The sequence below is a fragment of the Salvia miltiorrhiza genome, chromosome 4, assembly GCF_028751815.1.
Source record: "Salvia miltiorrhiza cultivar Shanhuang (shh) chromosome 4, IMPLAD_Smil_shh, whole genome shotgun sequence".
NCBI classification, from domain to species: domain Eukaryota; kingdom Viridiplantae; phylum Streptophyta; class Magnoliopsida; order Lamiales; family Lamiaceae; genus Salvia; species Salvia miltiorrhiza.
In genome coordinates this window covers 41,489,875-41,507,437 of record NC_080390.1, presented here as the reverse complement: position 1 = coordinate 41,507,437, position 17,563 = coordinate 41,489,875, and the positions used below count along the sequence as shown (strand labels likewise).

The 17,563-nt window shown below is 34.7% G+C and overlaps 4 long non-coding RNA genes across 4 annotated transcripts; 3 read left to right on the top strand and 1 right to left on the bottom strand.

The window, feature by feature from the left end:
* Window positions 1-707: 707 nt before the first annotated feature.
* LOC131021725 (uncharacterized) lies at window positions 708-1,722 on the top strand. The gene is made up of 3 exons (XR_009101048.1): window positions 708-974; window positions 1,089-1,129; window positions 1,521-1,722. It is a non-coding gene; the product is annotated as an uncharacterized LOC131021725 (long non-coding RNA).
* Window positions 1,723-7,566: 5,844 nt separating this feature from the next.
* On the bottom strand, window positions 7,567-8,573 carry LOC131021724 (uncharacterized). The gene is made up of 2 exons (XR_009101047.1): window positions 7,769-8,573; window positions 7,567-7,663 (listed from the first exon to the last, which is right to left on the bottom strand). It is a non-coding gene; the product is annotated as an uncharacterized LOC131021724 (long non-coding RNA).
* Window positions 8,574-10,955: 2,382 nt separating this feature from the next.
* On the top strand, window positions 10,956-12,023 carry LOC131021723 (uncharacterized). Its single transcript, XR_009101046.1, has 2 exons — window positions 10,956-11,085; window positions 11,714-12,023. It is a non-coding gene; the product is annotated as an uncharacterized LOC131021723 (long non-coding RNA).
* Window positions 12,024-14,901: 2,878 nt separating this feature from the next.
* Window positions 14,902-15,736, top strand: LOC131021722 (uncharacterized). Its single transcript, XR_009101045.1, has 3 exons — window positions 14,902-15,093; window positions 15,177-15,217; window positions 15,498-15,736. It is a non-coding gene; the product is annotated as an uncharacterized LOC131021722 (long non-coding RNA).
* Window positions 15,737-17,563: the final 1,827 nt, after the last annotated feature.

Below are 17,563 nucleotides of genomic sequence, written 5' to 3'. Positions count from 1 at the left end.
TATATATAAATTTATATGATTATTTAATAGTTTTTAAATGTAAAAATTGATTAGAAATGTATAAATAAATAAGAATGAATGAGAATTGAGGAAAATTAGAATGAAGTGATTATACGATGCCACGTAGGATAAAATTTATTTTGCTATAATGTAAAAATTGATTGATTAGAAATATATAAATAGATAAGAATGAATGAGAATTGAGGAAAATTAGAATGAAGTGATTATACCACGTAGGATAAGATTTATTTTGCTATTATATATACATAGCTATTTGCTAAGCACTATCATATCCTCATATATAATTGTTGAATCGCGATTGCCAAGCTATACGCATCAAGAATATACAATAATTTTTGCAATAATATAAAACCGGAACAAATTTATTTCTTCTATAGTTTAATTTTATTCAAAAAAAATTCATAACAATGATGCAATTTTTGTATTTAAAATATTGGAGAAATTTAGAAAATAAAGTAGAACAATAAATTAAATCTAATATAATCTTAAAATTATTCTAGAAATCTATCTTCGTCACGTATTCACATTCCTAGTTTTATATTAGTGACTAATTAAAAAAGAACCAATAAGCATTGACCTCATTGATCACGAGACTAAATTATATTGTAGTTGACAATTAATATGGTTGTAAATGTACAGCAATATATTATCTCAACAAGAATGTTTTATGGAGTAACAGAAAAATAAAACTCACACGTGCATGTGTGCTAAGATTTTTTCCTTGCATAAATAAGACCATCTTCTTCAGCTCAGAATGCACAGAACTCATTAGCCTCTCTCTCTCTCTCTCTCTCTCTCTCTGTCGCTCTCTGTGTGTACTGTTTGTCTCTCTCTCTCTCTCTCTCTCTCTCTCTCTCTCTCATATTAGAAAAAGAAAATGGCGAAGATTGTCGAAAGCATGAAGAAAGGCTTACTTAATCTTGTCGAAATTGTAACATGTGGCAGCACAGGCGGTAATAATATTTTCCTTTTCTTTTTACTCTCATTTCTTTTTCTTCAGCTCCTTTAATTTGTTGCTGATAATTAATGTCATAACCGCTTCAATCAATTCGTTATCGGTTTTTCAGCGAAGGAAAATGATGGTGAAATACCAAAGCTGAAAGTTGAGGTACGATTCTTTTTCTTAGTCAGATTAATTAGTTTTTCTGACCAATCACTAAACTAAACTATATATATGAGTATGTTTTTTTGAGGGACATGCATGATTCCATTTATTATATCGCTTAATTATCAGATCATTATTTTTTCACGCCAAAACGATTCAACGGTAAGATCTCAAGAAAGAATTAAAGATATAAATTCTTATATATATAATAGAAAGAAAATAATAAAGCAAGTGCCAACAAATGGCTGATGTTTAATTTTATTTACAGGTAGGCCAGGGGTCTGCCTAACCCCCACCCCTCGGTTGTTTTGTTTTCTTTTTTCTATTTTTTTTTTCTTAAATCTGCTGTATTATTTTTTTCTATTAATTATTCCATTTTTTTTGTGATTTACAGATAAAATTAGAAGAAAATTCGGATAGCCGTACGGTTGTATCAACTTAGAAGAAAATATTTATCCATGAAAAAAATAAATTGTCTGCCCTAATACTTCTTGTCTTATTAATTTATTTCAGTTATTGAAGTGTCTTTGTTATGTAATGTTGCCGGATTTGGCACTTGTAGCAAGTCTTTAATGAAAGTTCTGTTTGAGAGATCAGCTTTCAAATGTTAGAAGACTCCTTAGACATATCGTCTAGGGGAGTTTGGTTGAATTTTCATTCTTAGAGTTCACATGTACTCAATTTTAATTTTATATACAAACTTTAAAATGTAACTTAATAATTACCTAACTATTGATTTATACAAATGATATTTTTTTCGTATTAAAATGTCTTCTGTAAATAACTTAACTTTGACCAAATTTTAGTTTTGCACAAAAACTTAAAAACCTGTCAGATGATTACTGAAAATTTAGATTTATCTAGTTTCATTGGCAAATTGCGTTCCTGCTCAATTTAATGCTGACACGTTCGCTTCAAAATATAAGTTAGTCAAATAGTCCAACTAATAAAACTACACAACGTAGTTTTTAATTATTTACAAAAACATTTCCAACGAATATAGTAAAACAAATAGTCCAAACGACGTAAAATTTTCTCAGATTTTAGATTTTTCATCTGACCACCAACCAAAATACGGTCCACAAAACTTCAAAATCTCATTTTGCAAAATTGTTGGAAATAGCACAACATCATTATTTAAATTTGTAAATTTCAAATGATTTTTAAATTATTGCAGTTAAAACATTACTTTTATTTTATTTTTGAAATTACAACGTTTACGTACTTTTTTTTTTTTCCTTTTATCAAATTATGTAATACAAAATGACATCAAACGTTCGACGACGTAGTTTTATTAATATTAAAAAGCTGAATATGTTGTTGCAACGACTTCATAAGAATTATACAAATAAAAAATTCAAATAATGTCTTATTATTTCCTACAATTAACCCAATTTTTTGTACTTTTAATTTACTTTGAAAGATGTTACAGAGAATTAAGGGTCAAAATTAATAGTTACTCCTACTTCATAATACAATAGGACCTCTATAATCGAGACTGTGAAATTTTGTCATTATAGAGATGTACGGATTAATCAATAATTCATTGATTAAAAAAGATAATCGATATGATAATCATCGAATTCAAATTTAATTACATTAGAAATTTAGCAAACTTAAATTCAATAACATGTAGTGTATTCCTATTAAATTAGGGTTTTTGTCCTATATATATATATATATATATGGTGCGGTTATAGTGAGAACCACACTTATCGTGAGAACATAAGAACCATTAAAATCAATGCATCTACTATATAAATTAATGCATTCGCTATTAAATTTAATGCATCCGAAAATAATAAATTTTTTGCTCCCTTCAGGATTCGAACCCAGGATCTGCATTCATCCACCGTAGATCTTGATGATCGAATGATTTAAAATGGTTCTCTGTTCTAATTTTATTTAGTGGTTCTTATTTGAACCTCTCCCTATATATATATATATATATATATATATATATATATATATATATATATAAATGCATTCATTATAAACAACACAAGCTACTTACAAGAAATATTTTTAACACTTTGGATATTCAAGCTTTTCCGGTCTTCATTGATACCAGGTTTTATTGTGCTTTATTATGAGCATATATAACAACTGGCGCCATCTGTGAGAATGCAAACTCAAACTAAGACGTTGATGTTTATATTTATTTTTCACAGGCTAATTATTAGTTGTAGTTGGTAATTGGAAACCTTATTTCTGAATTGGCAAGTTCCAACACCAGTTTTTGAGTTCAAGAAAAATTACAATGGAGAAGGACAACACCAATCGGGACCCCAATGTAGAGCTCGATCTGAGGGACGTTGTTGCCATATAACTAGGATAAAGGAGTTAGCAGCAGTGTTGTTAAAGGAATAGGGTGCGTCTGTTGACCCGAAGTCAGCCCTGCCATTCAACAACATCACATCCACGTCAGAAGAATGAGGCACCCATGTGGTGATGACCGACCAAATGCTCCAAATTTTAAACATTATGCTCATGCGACAAATGATGAGCATGTCGGGAACCCCCTCTAGTCCATTTGTCACTCTGACACCGGTACTAGCAGCCCCAGGAAAACTCCCACATATGCCGGAGGACAACGATCAAGAGAAGCAGACAAAAGAGATAACTCTCAACTTGGTGGAAGCCCCTCAGAGATAATTGAAAACCAACAGAGGAACCCAATGATAATCAGCGAGACTAGGTAACAATAGAAAATGAAGTAGAGTCAACCAAAAGGGCATCACAACACACATACCCAGGCAATGAAGGTCAAGTTCTGCAGGCATAGTTGGCCTTCATGCAACAATAGGTTCATAAGCTTCAAACAACATTGACAGAAGCCTAAGGAAGAGAAGCAAGCATATGTCGAAAATGTCAGAGGTATTTCAAAGGATGTGCTAGTTAAGAAACGAAACAACATCTACACAGCAAAAACACCACTAAGAATGAGCTAGTGACAAAGTGCATACACCACTCGCCCACACTAGTTGTACTACTCGGAGTGAGAGACACTCGACACTTTGATCTGATTATTACTTGTAACCTAATCTTGCCCAAAATGTTATCGATAGAATTAACACTTTAAGGGAGTTGGGGGGGGGGTGGGGGTGGGGTATTCAATTCAGATCGTGCCAGATCTTTCTAAAGAAGGTAAGTGGATCTCGTCTTCTTCCCCGTTTGCTAATGGGGTGCACTGCTTTGCCCAATTTTCACCCAAAGTCTGGCTCGCTGCTTTGTCTGTTTTGCCTAATTTTCGCCCAAACTCTGTCTCGCCGCTTTGCCTGTTTTTCCCCCAAAACGTGGTTCGTCGCTTTGACCTTGAACACGACTGGATCCCGCACGGTACTTGATCTGGACAAAAGGTGCACGAGTGTTATGCCCATTAATGATCTCAAGTTTTTGCCTCTCTTATGGAATGCAGTCTGTTCTACCCAGATTTCTGCCCTGTTATCCTGTTGTCCAAAATGTGTCCTCCCAAACACAAAGACACAAGAAATAAACAAAAAAAGACTCGATTTAACGTACAAAAAGATCATGAAAAATGAGCTCGTCAGCATGCAATTAAATTTAGCAAGACATTTCATCCTCCGACTTATCGACAATCAAAAAGGACAATTCAAAACTTAGAAAATATACTGCAAATGATCAATATTGTAGATAAAAGCTGAAAAATGAGAAAATGTCATGTTATTGATCGCATTTGCTTATAATAGGGTTAATAGTGTTTTATGTCACGAACTTTTAGCGTTTTTCATAAAATGTTCCTAACTTTCATTTTCCCCTAAAAAGCCCCGAACTTTCAATTTTTTCCATAAAATGTCTTACTATATAAAATTCGATGAAGGAAAGATGACTTATCTCGCCGAATGAAATACTTTCGGGACCGTCATTGTTGGAAAACCATATTAGGAACCACCATTGTTAAAAAACGTTGAATATTCGGGGTTTTTTTGTCATCTTTCCATACCGAATTTTATATAATGAGATATTTTATGGAAGAAACTGAAAGTTCAGAATTTTTTAGGAAAAAATAAAAATTCGAGACATTTTATAAAAAACGTTAAAAGCTCGAGACATAAAATACTATTAACACTAATAATTATCGGGCCTAGCTCGGCCAAAATGTGTTTAAATGCGCACGACTAAGTGACACAAAATTGAAACCACGATAGATTATTTTTAATTGTAACTAATTATATTCAACGAACTGTTTTCACAAACAATTTTTCTATAAACTTAGAAAGTAAATATAATATTCTAATTTTTGAGTATATTATATCGGTAAATATTAATAAAATACTACAATTATGTTTTCATATCTGCATTAGATTCCTCGAATCCTCGTATAATAGTGACTAGGGAAAAAAGAAAGACCCTAGCTCATAAGCATTGACCTCATGGATCACGAGATTAAACTATTTTATAATTGACCATATGGTCCTAAAAGTACAGCTCTATTTAATTAACGACAACAAATTTCATCGGTAATTGACGTTTTATTTTTTATTTTTATTAATTTCAATTGAAATGATTTTATTTTTAATTTTTTAAAGTGTATAGAAGATACCAATAATTGATATATTAGTACTTCTATTCATTAAAAATCTCTTTTAATATATAATCTCATTTATGCATATGTTTAAAATATGTCAAGATGTATAACTAAAACTTGTTAATTTTTAATAATGATTGATTTCAAAATTAAAAAAAAAACTAATATTATAGTTTAAAAAAAGTTAAGATATTATCATCAATTTTAAAATAAAAAAATATAAAATACAAAATAAAATTAATTTTAAATTAAATTATTATTTAACTACGTAAATAATAAATTAAATTAAATATAAAAATAAATTAATTTTTAATTAAATATTAATTAACGACGGATTAACGTTGATAATAATAAAAATAAAATTAATTTTAAATTACAATATTAATTAACAACAAAAATAATAAAGATAAATTAATTTTAAATTAAAATATTAATTAACGACATATTAACGATAAAATAATAAAACTAAAATTAATTTTAAATTAAAATATATTTTATTTCAAAATTTTTAAAAAAATTGTGTAAATTCAGAATTTGTCCAAATTTTATGTATTTTACGATAATTTACCAAATGAAAATATAAGCCCAAGCACCGGTCTGGGCTTGCACGGGCTTCCCAAAGAGCCCATTTCACAGATGACCAATAGATTCTCTTTCAATAAATCAATGGGAATGGAAACAACATATAGAAAGAAAAAAATATATATAAAAGGTTAAAACTAGAAAAATAAGTATGAAATGAAAAACAAAAAACACGATGAAATGATATTAATTATCATTCACAATTCACATTAAAGCTCATGTTTGGTTTTACTTTTTTGGAGCTTGGAAAATGATTCAGTTAATTGAATCCATTTTTTGTTTGATTTGGATAATGAGTAAATTATTACTCTCACTTGAGAGTAACCCAATCATCCAATTTGTTAGCCCTCAAAATAGAGGAGAAACAAAAGAAAGTGAATCCATTAATTACTAGTGATTCATTTATATTGTTGAACTAAACGCTCAATAAAAATAACAGTTATTATTACCATTTCTCTCATTTATTTGATTTCATTCTCTTTTCATTTTTCTATTTAAACCAAACAAGCACTAGGTTTCCTTCGCTCCAATTACATTTCCCAAATTTTACCGGATGCATTTTTTTGATGTATTTTGAAGTATCTTACTGACCATATAATATAGTAATTAATTATCCTTTGTGTTTTTATAAATTGTAAATTCACAGCAGTTGAATAGCAGATCAGATCCAAGATTGAAGCAACGAACAATCAAACAAGAAACTTGAAAATAAATGCACAAGTGTTTATGTGGTTCGAATCCACAAATCCTCTTTCCACGGATAAGAAAATGAATCACTTTTATTCACTTTTGACAAAAAAAAATATTATGCACATCCATCAATCTCACCCCAATTAACCTCAAAGACCTCATCATGTCCTTCCATGAAGTCGCTTGAAGATTGTGAATGCTCATAATAAAAATGGATGTGAATTATAACCTAGAAAATCAGAACGAACCAAAGAGGCATTTTATCAAACAGATAGGAGAGCTTTACAATCTTGAACTCACAACAGGGGAGGGAGGGGAAACCAAGACTTCGAATTGAGGCAACAAGCTTACCAAAGGGGTCAGGGACGGGCCGGATTGCTGAGGCGATAGTGATGCGGCATTTCTTCACGAGGTTAGGGATTTCTCGACATTTTTGGAGACCTCGATGGTGATGCGGCGGACGGGGCAGACGTAGAAGGTGGTGCCGGGCACGGTGGAGGTGGCGAGGCGGAAGGCGGTGCAGAGCATCTACCAGAGGCACTCGACCTGCTTGCCAACCTCAGAGCACTCGAATTTGAAATTTGAAGTTGAAGTATGTACCTTGTTCACAGAAGTATTATTTGGCATGCCTCACCAACTGTCGGAGTGTAGACAGCTGGGAATAGCTTCTCTACATTATCAATGAGAAGCTTGTAAAACAATCTCTCGGTTCTCTCCTGCAAAGCAGAATCAGAATCAATAAATGGCATCCATCAGATTCTTCTTAAAAGAAGTATAATGACTAAATCACCTATCTGAGCAAAAATAAATATTTGAAGTACCTCGAGTTCCATCATGGCTATGTACTTGTGCAGGGGAAGCTGATACTGGCGAAGGCTATGCATAAACTTTTGAAACCAATGGCAGCTGAAGGACTCCTATTTATCAAGTAACATGCAGTAATAGTTACATCACCCCAGAACCTTTTGGGAATACCACTTGTAGCAAACATAGACCTTATCCTTTCAAGCTCTATTCATCCTTTCAATGATTTCGTTTTGCTGTGGGTTTGCCGGTACGATTCTATGCCTTATTATTCCTTTATCTGCACAAAACCTTTGGAACTCTTCAGAAAGAAATTTCAATCCATTGTTTGTTATGAGGTATTTTAGCTTTAGACCAGTATGATTCTCCACCTCTTTGTGCCAATCAGTAAACTTTTGGAAGGTGTCAGACTTTGCCTTTAGAATATACAGCCACAACTTTCTGGAATAGTGATCAATAAGAGAGAGATACCACTTTCCACCTCCTACTGTCTCATTTTTAGATTACCCCCATAAGTCACTATGCACATATTCTAGAGGTCCATTTGTTTTTATCTGGCTGTTTAGGAATGGGAGCCTCTTTCTTTTTCCAAGAACACATTCATCATATGCCTTTACAGTAAATTTCTGGTGGTGTTGCAACAAACCTTGTTTGAGCATTTTATTAAGACCCTTTTCACCAAGATGCCCCAATCTGCCAGATTCACCAACAATTGTAGTTGCCTCCAGATAATAGAGGCTCTTGTGTCTTTTGCCTATCATGAAACATTTTGAGCCTTTCTTAACATGCAGCATACCATGATCAGAAAAATATGATTAGCCTTTTGACTCTAGTTGTCCCAAAGAAACTAGATTCATTTTTAAATCTAGTATGTACCTTACATCTTGTAAAGTTCTTATAACACCATCATGCATCTTCATCTTGATGTTTTCAGTTCCTCTAACAATGCATATTTGATCATTCCCTAACACAACAGATCCCCCACCTCTTAGGTGTAGGCCATTGAACCACTCCTTTATGTGGACACATATGGAAAGAATGTAATACCCCGTTCCTTTTTGCTAAGTTTAGAATAATTTTAAACTTAGATTTAAGATGATTCACACCGGATTGAGAAAATAAATTTATTTAATTCCAACAAAAATGATTTACAAAAACTTTTGTAAATATTTAGTTATTTAAATTTTTGTGCATTGCATATTTATTTAACATTTAGCATCTACACGAGCTATTTATTTAAGCGAACACTGAACGATTATTACAGTTTTCATAGTACAACCCGGAAGACTTTTTATTGTATTTTATTTTATCCAACCACCTACTCCCTCCCACACCTACCTCTCCCATCAGCCACCCTATGCCTACCCAATTTCCTTTCCAGCCATGCCTAAGGGCAGGCTGTCAAATTCCCTTGCTTTAAGCTTTAAGCCATGTCTTTAAGTATGCAGTCCAATCCCCACGCTAAATCAAAACACTCAAGGCCATTTCCTGGCACCTCTTTACAACTCTCAGCAACTCTCAACTCTCTCCCAAGCGTTATGCTAATTACACATGTAAGTTTGAGTTTTTGAACTTGAAATTTCTCCATTTCTTTCATGTTTCATCTTGCAAGTATTGAAAATAAATCAATATCTGTAGTTATTCTACTAGCTCCATTCACGAAGTTCAGTAGCAGTAAATCCAGCAGCTGCACCTTTCAAACTTCAGCAACAAATCCAGTGAAAAGTTTATATTTCCAACTCATTCAATTCATGCCAAATCCATCAATCCTTAGCCGAGTAGAAAAGCACAAACACACGTCCATCATCTCATCAGATATATGCATACATATTTGTGTATATAATTACATTCAGAACATGATTGTTTTTAAAAGAAGAAAAGAAAGAAGTCTTGAACTTGTTTTCGCTTGTCACGTTTTGTGTGTTCGCTGGAGTTGAGTCGAATCGAGGGAGGTGGCGGCGGCGGCGGTTCATCGCTGCTGTTCGTCCGGTGGTGGTGGTGGTTCGCCACTGTCACAGAGAGAGAGGGAGGGAGCGGCGATCTCGCCATTTCCAAGGAGGGAGACGACTCGGACGGAGTGAGGCGTGGGTATCAATATCGAGGGAGAGTCGGCGGCAGCCTATCTGCTGCTGAGGGTCGGAGATCTGAGGGAGAGACGGCGGTGGTTGTCGTTGCAGTGGCCGAAGAGAGAGATCGAGGGCGGCGGCGTCCGTTGTCGCCAAGGGGGAGAGGGAGAACAGAGGTTGTTCCCGCCGGGTTCGGTGAACAGAGGGGAGAACGGCTGCGGCCGGAACTAGAGAAGAGAGATGAGGGGCGGAGACATTGCCGGTGGTTGTCGTCCGCCGGAGTAGAAACTGAAACTTGAGGGCGGTGGTCGTGGATTTGGGCTTCGGCTGCCGTATTTCAAGGCACCGCTCCTCGCCGGGGCCGTGAGCGGTGCAAGGAGCGTCTGCGTGTGTGGGTTCTGTTTGAGTGAGAAGAGGGGTGACGGCTGGCGGCCTTGCTGCCGTCGACCTGAGGAGGGAGAGCCGAGCGTCGTCAGCGGCTGTCGCTGTTGCTCCGGCAAGCTTCGGCGGCGGCGAAATTCTGAGGGAGAAGGGGGCGGATTTCTGGCGGAACCGAGGGAGAGAGAGAAAAGCTATGTGTTTGTGTGGGTGCGTGTGAGTGCGACCGAGAGAGAGAATAGGGAAGAAAGGGGGTGGGATGTTGGGCTAGGGCTTAGGTGTTGGGCTAGGGCTTGAAGGTTGGGATGTTGGGCTTTGAGTCTTGGGCCGAGTTGGGCCGATTTTCCATTTGTTTTAAATTTCAGCTGGGCTCTTGTTTTTAATAAATGTGTTGGGCCCCTATTTTATTTAAAGACTTTGGACTGCCTTCAATTAATTAAATTGGGCTTTCTTAGTTTTAATTAATTGAACTATTATTAGTTTGATTAATTTATATAAAGGATAATTTTCATAATAATATTAAATTATTATTATGTGCATATTTTAAGTAAATTACTTATTATATGCTAAGCATGACATGAAAATTGCATTTTTACTTGCAATAAAAGTATTTAATTGGTTTTAATTATAAATCCAATTATTAAAGAAAGACGAGTAAGAATATTGTTGGTGTTCTTAACTCAAGAGAAATGTTTTTAATTATTTATTCATTAAATTTTGAAAACCCGGCTAAGTGAATCATAGAATATTAAGCACTACACCATGACTTAAGATTAGAATTCAAGGAGACCTATTGAGAATAAATTTCTTGTAGGCTTTGAGCAACAGGAGGATTAGCACTGCTATTCCGATTCAGAGATAAGGTTAAACGACAGGCTTTGCCTATACAGGTGGGCTTACTTTCCAAATGTATAAAGTATGATTGAGTTATTAAGCTCTAAATGTTTCAATGAAATGCAAATTGTTTATTTAATAAAATGCAAACTGTTTATCCAATAAAATGTTTATGTGCACTCTACTCTGTTTAAGGCTCGCAATTCATGGATCGATCGAGGTTCTCTTATGGCCTAACACGTTATTTGAGAATTGTGTACACTTGTTAGTTGTTTCGGTGGGTTGATCTCCATCGGGTACTAATTCATGTAAGAGCCGTTATAAGGGTGCTTGGTTGGATGTGTTCCGGAGCATGTATCATGTAAGGCCTGCCTGGGTAGCGTCCCGAGGTCAATTCAACTTGTCTGAGTTATGTCCTCAGGGCAAGTGCAATGGGATAAATGGATCCGTCGGTGGCTAAAAGGTCCGGGATCACAGCGAGTAACAGAAAAGGGAGTGTGACATGTGCGCACAAATGAAAGAAATGTTTTAACATGCTTAGAAGTTATTTCAATTTAAAACCTTCTAAGTCATGTCAAGTATGATTGGATAAACTGTCTTTATTAAAATATGAAATGTTTCAGAAAATGCATGCCCACTAAGTACATTAGTACTTAGCCCAAAAATACTTTCAAATGTTTTCAGGTTGGCTGGCCGGTGCTGACGGGACGGAGCTGAGGCTAGAGATAAATTCCTATGTTAGACTTCCGCTGTAGCAATTACTCATATCAGTCTTTTGTTTTCCCAACTTAAGATCTTCATGTTAAATTTCAAATGATATACCTGACCGAGCTTAGACTCTTCACTACTAAATTTATGCCAATGAATGTCGGTTGTCAGAAGCATGAAACAAAACTTGTGATCCAAAGGGGCATAGCCCGACTTTCTATCCTATTTCGGGTTTTAACAAGGTATTTCCCTTGTTTATTTCTATGAATTATTTATACCTCGATTATATTTATTCTTTCAAGAATTGGGGTGTGACAAAGAACAAGCCTAGTCCATAATCCACTGACTCCCCACCTTATGGTTGACAACATTCAACATCTCTGGTTCTTCAACTTGGTCAGCAGAATCAGCTCCTTATTTTACTTTCCCTTCCTTAGCCTGTTTTCTTTTCCAAGAATAACAGTCTTTCCTTAGGTGTCCAGGCTTTTTGCAGTGATAACACTTCTTGTCATCACCTTCTTCATTCTCCTTTGGTTTCTTCTGGTTTCCCTTCTTGGTCTGCCCATTTCCTTTCTTGAATTTGCCAGTCTTACTCTTCTTGATATGCAGACTTTCAGGTTGTGATTCTTTTCTACCTTCTGCAGTTCTTTGGCTCTCAAAACATTCATCACCTCATTAAATGTTATAGAGCTTTCCTTTCCAAAGAGCATATATAGCATCCTTTAGATGCTCATAACTCTTGGGTAGAGCATTGAGCAACAATATTGCTTTATCCTCGTCAGCCAGTTTTGCATCGATGCTTTCTAAATCATCTAGTGACTTATTGAACTCATCTAGTTGATCAGAAAGACTTTTATCTTCGGTGAACTTATAAAAATAAAGCAATTATTTCATATACAATCTGTTCGCAACAGACTTCGTCATGTACATAGAATGAAGCTTATTTCATACCTCCAATGCAGTAGTCTCCTTTGCCACCTCACGAAGTACTTCATCATCTAGACACAAAATGATGAGGCTGTGAGCTCTCTGGTCAATTTCAACCCAGCTGATCTTAGAGGCTTCTTTTGCTTTGGCCTTCTCATCCGCCGGTGGTGCCATTAGAGCATCAACAAGGCCTTGTTGAATGAGTATGGCACACATCTTAATTTTTCACAAAGTGAAATCGTTTTTACCATTAAACTTTTCAGCCTCGAATTTTGCGGTCGACATCTTCTCTGATTAGAGCCTCTACCTTTTCCGATTGATCTTGCCCCGCCGTGTATTCTCTTCATCCTTCCCACAAACGGCGCCAAATGTAAATTCACAGCAGTTGAATAGCAGATCGGATCCAAGATTGAAGTAACGAACAATCAAACAAGAAACTTAAAAATAAATGCACAAGTGTTTACGTGGTTCGGATCCACAGATCCTATATTCACGGACAAGAAAACGAATCACTTTTATTCACTATCAAATGAAGAACAATTCAGACTCAAGAATGAGCTAGTAAACTCAGCCTCTCAAGATCTATGATCTAGCTGCACACTTTTACTCTCTCGCTATCTACTGAAAATCAACTCTCTCACAAAATGAAAAACACACCGTATCGCATGACTGGAAACTGAGCTAAACACACGCATAACTAACTAAAAGAACCATTATAGCAAATAACAAATCGGTCCTTATACTATAGCTAATTTGCACATAAGCCCAGATGCAATTGTGAAGTCACCATGCATTACATAAATAGAGATATGCATGTGGCCAGTAAGGACGGAGCTTTCAACTACATTATATTCTACTACTGTATATCAATAAGAGAGCTCAATCTATCAAATGGGGGCTAAGTTGAAGTTATTTGATATATTAACCAATCAATAATACTGCACATTTTCTTTGGCGTTTCAACTCTCACTCTAATAATTAGTTTCTTAAAAACAATAAACTCTTGACTCTAATTAATATTAATTGTGTCAATTGGGTCTACGCCCATTTTTCTTAGCCCGCATTTCGTGTTTTTGTTAATGTCGTTATAGTATCTTCTTATCCAAATTATTTCAATGTATAAAGAAGGGGAAAAAATAGAATTTTAATGTTAATTATTGAAAATATAAAATGATTCGCAGCTAGATGCAGACAATTTCGTAGCTTTCCCCAAATCTCATTCATATCTGGAAAATAATACTTTTTTTTCATGCACGAATATCATGAATAATTATAATAAACGAAAGCTTAATATATTAATAGGAAAATAAAAATTCCAACCCAATATCAACTGGTAAACTGGTCTATTCCGTGTACCTGCTCCTTTCTTTAAGCGAAAAGAGACAAAAAAACAACTCTACGTTTTGGATTTGCGAATCCTTCAACAGAAAATTTTATTTCATTAATTGCTGTTCATATCCTTGTCTCGGTATATGGTAGATATGCAATTATGCATAGCTCATCCTGATTTCTTATTTATAATTCAACTTCTCTATATGACTTACATTTTCAGTTGCATGAGACTAATTAATTGGGTTATAATTAGTATGTTTGCTCAAAATAATTTAGTCTCGAGTATTATCGTACGTAATAGATTTTCCTTCAATAATTATTCTGTAACTCGATCATAAACATTTTTTTTAGTACAAGACATTTTTGTAACTCTTTTATAACCAAAGAAGCGATTATTCTTCAATGGGTTTTGGTGAAAAGGGGGAAGAAATGGATGCACTGCGATTGTTGAGACAAAATAAAATTAGGCATAATATTATGAGCTGCAATTTGGTGCTTGATTGCTTGATCTGTAATAAGGAGTTTCCAGTTGCAGATAAGATGTTTGATAAGAGCAAAAGAGAGAAGAATTTCAGATTAGTTGGAAGAAAAATATTCATGAATAATTCATTTAAGAATCCGATAAGGTGATTCATAATTTTGTTGAGGAATTTTGTAATGTGGGATATATATTAAATTTTCTTAAAAATTAGAGGTTTCAATGTAAAAATGTGAATTAGAGATATATTCTGGTAAAATACTGAAAGTCGAAGCTATGATTAATCCTTTAATTTATTGGGTTCAATTTGGAAACGAGTATTATTGGCCTATTATTTTATTGATAAATTTATGGTCGTAAACAGTGAGCTATGATCATGTCAAGAAAATGATAAAATAAGTGCATTTCTTTAATAGATAAATAAACTCAGAGGCACGAGGTGCTGTGAGCTTTGATGTATAAATAAACTCAGACTCATCTTCTTCAGCTGTACACATCTGATCCCTCTCTCTCTCTGGATCTCTCACATATCAGAAAGTGAAAATGGTGAATATTGTGGAAAACGTGAAGAAAGGCATAAGTAATCTTGTTGAGATTGTATCTTGCGGCAGCAGAGGCAGTAAGACTTCATCTTCTATTTGCTTCTTTATTGCTGTATATAACGCGCATTAATTTCATTTTCATTTTCAATTAATGTTTCAGCAAAGGAAAGTGATGTAGAAGTTCCAAAGATGAAAGTTCAGGTATACTTTCATTTATCTGTTTGAATTCTCACGCCAAAAAGATTGGAGGAAAATATCCCTCCATTCACAAAAATTGTGAATAATATATTCGGACCCAAACAAACATGAGTTGTATTTTAGGCGTCCCATAAAACTTGTGACGTTTTCTTTATACATTTTTTTTCACTTTTCACATATCCCACTTAACACATTAAATACTATTTTCTTAAATTTCGTGCCGAAAAGAAACGAACCGGGAAGAAGGGAGTATTATCCTAACCTTTGATTTTGTGATTGACAGACTAAATTACAAGCGACGACAGCAAGAAGTGCGGCTCCTGAAGACAAACCCAGTGGTCCTGGGGTTGAATCGAGTTAGAAGATGAGGCGATTAAAGAAACACAAAAATTCGCCATAGTAGTTATTCATTGTACTTCTATTTCTATTTCTCTTCTTTATTGTTTCAATTGTTTAAGTATCTATGTTATGTAGCGTTGCCAGATTTGCACCTTAATTAATATGAAGATTTAATTTGTTATACTCACCTCTTCCACCAAAAATGTGGTCTTTTCGATATTATGGTCGGGAAATAATAAGTGAAATATTTTCATTTGATACACATACCTTATATTTTCAATTTCATTCACACACAATTGTACGAAAATCTAATCAAGTTAAACCATTCAAGTATAATTGTGACTCATTTTTTTCACTTTATGCACATCTCTTAATTATTTATTGAAATTTGTGCCTCTTAAATCACACCACATTTTTAATAGACGGAGGGAGTATTTCTACGAGTATCTTATTCTATAAAGGAATACTATGTATATTAACATTTCTAAGAACTAAAAGGCTAAAATAACGTTTCAATATAAACTAAAGCAAATATACTCTTGTTACTTGTATGCTTCCTCTATTTATGAAATATTTTTCTATTGAGTTGGATGTGAGTTTTAAGTAAACCTATATTTGGTACGTGAAAGGAACTTCACATTTTAAAAAAAGTGATGATAGTTACGTGTGTATAAATATAGTTAATGAGATTTTATGTGTGTGAGAATTTTAACAATGATCATAATTAATGAGATTTTGTCCAAAAAGAAATTGAAAGATATTTTGTGGATACATAAATATATGTGGGAATTGACATTTGTAGCCTAAAGCACATACTTTATGACTTTTTTAGCCACCTCTTTTAAAGAATGACTTTTATAGCCAAAATCCTCTTTAAAGATAATTGCGCCCCTAGGTCAACTGTGCACGTTATTAATCAACTGTGTACAAATGATGAAAAATTGCTTAATTATAGTGCTGATCCCGCGTTTCCAAAAATGGTATCAGAGCGGGTTTTTATTGAGGAATTATATTATATTTAATTTATTTTATGATTAACCTATGTGGGAGGAGACTCCATTTGAATTGGTATGGATCCGGACGAATGTCCGAGATGTCTTGTATACATGATATCTTTCCAATATTTGGAAAGAGAGACTAGTCGCCTACTAGGCGAATTACGATGGTATTGGCGATCCCTTATGATCAACATTGTTTGGCATGGAGTAAACACTCTTGCCATTCTTGTTGTAGCATCTCCAGGTTGTCCAGGAGCTGCCTCTGGTTTTCCATGATGGTGTCAACCTCAGTTGGCTCCATCCCTCGTTAAGAAATCTGTAAGAACATTTTCATCAGATTTCAAAATGACAATATTAAAATCATAATATTGGCACTCGGCTTGCCATCTAAGTAATCTAGCCTTTTCAGGCTTAGATTCTATTTTCTTGGTTAAGAAAGCTTTAACATTAGTGTTATCAACTTTCAAAACGAATTTCTTCGCAAGTAAGAATAGCGGCCATTTTTTGAACGCCTTTCTAACTGCATAGAACTCCTTTTCGTTGATGTGCCATCGCACAGCTTCATTGTCGGAAAAGAGACTGCTACAGTATCTGCATGATTCTTCTCCATAAGGGGTGATCTTTGTGAGCACGGCTGCCCACCAGGAATCGGTGGTCACAATTGGTTGTGAACACCAGCCTCCTGGCCTCATTGTCCTGTGTATACCGCTTAAAGGTTTGCAGAAAATTATTTCCAAATAATATATCTGCTCCGGTATCATGGAAATATATCGGTGGAGTCTTGACCTTGTACCAAGGTGTCTGTCCTGCGCCGCCGATCAATATTTCCGTTTGTTTTACTCCCTTTGATAGGAGCAAAATCTTTTTGGAGAAATCCCTTCCCGCAATTCGAGGCAATTCTTCTTCAACTTCTGCTGGAAAGACTCCTCGTTTTGCTGTACAGATTCCTGCTCCTGAATCCACATAAGCAGCAAAATATTCTGCTTTGAATTTCTCATATAACATCCCTACA